The 3,698-nt window shown below is 47.0% G+C and overlaps 1 long non-coding RNA gene across 1 annotated transcript; it reads left to right on the top strand.

The window, feature by feature from the left end:
- Positions 1–886: 886 nt before the first annotated feature.
- On the top strand, positions 887–2,427 carry LOC125482582. Its single transcript, XR_007261689.1, has 3 exons — positions 887–982; positions 2,094–2,169; positions 2,336–2,427. It is a non-coding gene; the product is annotated as an uncharacterized LOC125482582 (long non-coding RNA).
- The last annotated feature ends 1,271 nt before the right edge of the window (positions 2,428–3,698 follow it).

Below are 3,698 nucleotides of genomic sequence, written 5' to 3'. Positions count from 1 at the left end.
TTAAAAAAATAAATGCTTCCACTACTCTCGACGGAAGAGAATTCCAAAGATTGAGAGAAGAAATTACTCCTCGTCTCCATCTCGAATGGAGCAGCTATAATTTGCAACTCTGCCCCCCAGCTCTAGACTCACTCATGCAGTGAAGCATTCTGCATTGGCCTGTCCAATCTCCCTCAGAATTTTATATACTTCAATATTATCTTGTCTCACTCTTCTAAACTTCAGTGGAAACTCCAGAAAGGGTGCAGTGGTTTTGAATTGTCAGAATGGTTTACTTGCAAGTTTCTGAGGAGGATAAGGGCTCACCCATGTTTGTGCAAGACTAGAGTCACAAATAGGCCAAGACTGAGTACAAATAGCAAAAAGTTTTATTTATCTGGCAGTTTGGTTTTGCTGGCACTTGTTTGGATACTCAATTCTTTTTGCTCTTCGTTTTGAAAGGGAGAAGAAGAAAAGGCATTCAACTTTTTCAAATAGTGTGATTTATAAGGAGGCATGGTGGCTCAGTGGTTAGCACTGCTGCCTCGCAGCACCAGGGAGCCGGGTTCGATTCCAGCCTTGGGTGACTGTCTGTGTGGAGTTTTCATATTCTCCCTGTGTCTGCATGGATCCCGTCCAGGTGCTCTGGTTTCCTCCCACAGTCTAAAAATGTGCAGGTTAGGGTGGATTGGCCGTGCTAAATTACCAGGGATTAGCCATGGGAAACGCAGGGTTACAGGCTGTGGTGGGTCTGATTGGGATGCTCTTTGGAGGGTCAGTGTGGACTTGATGGGCGAAATGTCCTGCTTCCATACTGTAGGGATTCTATGATTAAACTCAGGGTCCTGGTCCTAGCTTGTAGTAGAATGTTGTTGTAGTGTCGCTTTCTGACTGACACGCGCTCTCTTGCAGCCTTCGTGATCTACAATTTCCTCAGCCTGTGTTATGAGTACCTGGGAGGAGAGAGTGCTATAATGTCGGAGATTCGAGGCAAGTCCATCGAGTAAGTCTCCCACGTTCCTTGTTGTGTTGTGTTCTGGCAATCCCACCTAAGATCACCGAATGTGGTTAAATCTATTCCTGGAGGTTTCATTGACATGTCGCGGTGCTCCAGCCATTATTTGACCAACATGTCCATCCTTATGTCACATTGTCTGCCTGCACCAATTGGAAAGTAGAAAGACTCATTATCCAACTGCATGATGGTTCACTGTTGGCCAGGTCACCCTTTATCCCTTGGTCTTGCTTTATAATCTGCTAAACGGCAATGTTCAAAGAAAATGACTAAAAAATGCCCAATACTGCAGATGTGACCTGGCAGTATCTTATCCTTCTGTTCCACAACAATGCTGCCATTCAGCCCATCTTGCCATCACTAGTTCTATCCCCTAGTGCCAATCTCCTGTCTTTTTCCCCATATCTCTGCGTGCCATTTCTGCCAAATAACGATCCAATGCCCCTTTTGAATACCCCAATTGATCCTGTCTCCATTTCCAGGCAGTGCATGCCATTCTTTAACCATTTGATGTTGGCGGGGTGGGGGTGGGGGTGGGAGAATGTTTGTTTGTTTTTTTTTCTGTCATCACCCTTGCTTTATTTACAGGTCACTTTTTAAGTCAATTTCTGCTCTTTCTATTTTGAGTGGGAACAGGTTCTCCCTGTCTACACTATCCAGCACCCTCTCAATTTTGAAAACCTCTATCAAATCTCTTCTCAGCTGCCTTCTCTCCAATGGAACTGTCCTAACTTCTTCAATCTATCCTCATTCCTGAAGTTACTCATTCCTGGAAGGGTTCTTGTAAATTGCTCCTGTACTCCCTCGTATGCATTCACATCTTTCTTATAATGCGATGCCCACACAGTGGACAGTACTGCTACTGAGGTCTAGCAAGTATCTCGCACAATTTTATCACCACCTCCATGCTCTATAATCTATATATAATACACGTCCACAATCTATGCCCCTATTAATAAAGCAGGGGGATACTGTCTGCTTCGTTAACTGCTGTCCCTTCCTGAACAACCACCTTCAGTGATCTGTGCATGTAGACTTCCAGCGAGATCTCTCGCAGCTGATGCTGGGAATATTACTAACTAAGCGTACTCTCCTGTAGGTCCAGCTGTATGTACGGTACATGCTGTCTCTGGGGGAAGACGTACTCCATTGGATTTCTACGCTTCTGTAAACAGGTACGATTTGCACTTTGAACCTTGACCCTCCATGCTGCCAGGTCATTGCCAGAAGCAGCAAGTTCTTGCCTGGTAGTTTTCTCCCACCCGCCTCATTCTCCTGCCCTTCGCGATGGCTGCCCTCAACCCTTCGCGATGGCTGAATGGCATCTGCTTTTGCTTCCAGGCCACCCTCCAGTTCTGTGTGGTGAAACCGCTGATGGCCATTATCACCGTCATCCTCCAGGCTTTTGGCAAGTACAAGGACGGAGACTTCAAGTGAGCAACCGTGTAACTTTATCGTTTTGACTTTCTCATTCTCCCCCTGGCCCACCCATTTCCATTATCACCGCAGATGCTGCCGAGCGATACCAGTCAGAGGGTGGTACAGTCCACTGTGGTTGGTGACCTGTAGGGGATATGTATGCGTGGGTGCAATTCTGTTGGAACACCACCAAATCTTCACTAGTAGCCTTCTAGCCGTGGGTGGGCAATATTGCCGGGGACCCTCAGTGGGGTCAAAGAGACCCCCAAAGGTGTCTCAGCTGTTGGGAGAACACACCCGGAGGTGGGAAACAGCCCTGACTTCAGGTGGGCTCCACATTGACATCCCCACTCTTTGACCGACCAATTCAGCTGCAGGATGGTGGGGCTATCAGACCACCAGCAAAACAGTACTACCTGCTGCTCCCACACCATTGTGCCAGCCATACCTCTCTCCCCCTGGTCCTCACTGGTTGGTCTTAAAATCCAGCTTGTTGGGTTAGGTGGGTTGAAAGCTCAGGCCAAGGAGGGTTGGGGGCTAACATCCGAGTACGTGAGTTAGGAACTGGATTAGGCCATTCAGTCCCTCAAGTCTTCAATAAGATTGTGGCTGATCAGATTGAAGTCTTGACTGCACTTTCTAGTCTCCCAGTAACCTTGTCAGTTGAGGATCTATCTAAAGCAAGCCTAGAGAGTGCCGGAGAAACGCAGCAGGTCTGGCAGCATCTGTGGTGAGAGAAACAGAGTTAAGGTTTTGAGTCTGATGTGACTCCTCTTCAGAAGCGAAGTCTGTCTGACTAAGTCTTTAAATATATTCAGCCTCCAACACCCTCTCAGGACGAGATGATTCTGCAGACCTGTGACAGAGAGAAAAGCCATTCTGTTTATCTCTGTCTTAGATTTATTTTTAGCTCTAGCTCTGGTCTCTCCCATAAGAGGAGGAGGCGTCTCTCCTGTTGAGTCCTCTCTGCACCTTGAACGGTTGAACTAGAACATAGAACATTACAGCGCAGTACAGGCCCTTCGGCCCTCGATGTTGCACCGACCTGTGAAGCCAATCTGAAGCCCATCTAACCTAACCTATTCCATTATCATCCATATGTTTATCCAATGACCATTTAAATGCCCTTAAAGTTGGTGAGTCTACTATTTTTGCAGGCAGGGCATTCCACGCCCTTACTACTCTCTGAGTAAAGAACCTACCTCTGACATCTGTCCTATATCTATCACCCCTCAACTTAAAGCTATGTCCCCTCATGCTAACCATCACCATCCGAGGAAAAAGG

Source organism: Rhincodon typus, unplaced genomic scaffold (genome assembly GCF_021869965.1).
Source record: "Rhincodon typus isolate 14 unplaced genomic scaffold, sRhiTyp1.1 hic_rhity00012890, whole genome shotgun sequence".
Classification (NCBI taxonomy): Eukaryota; Metazoa; Chordata; class Chondrichthyes; order Orectolobiformes; family Rhincodontidae; genus Rhincodon; species Rhincodon typus.
Note: the sequence above shows the minus strand (reverse complement) of the source record. Positions and strands in the feature narration are given on the sequence as shown.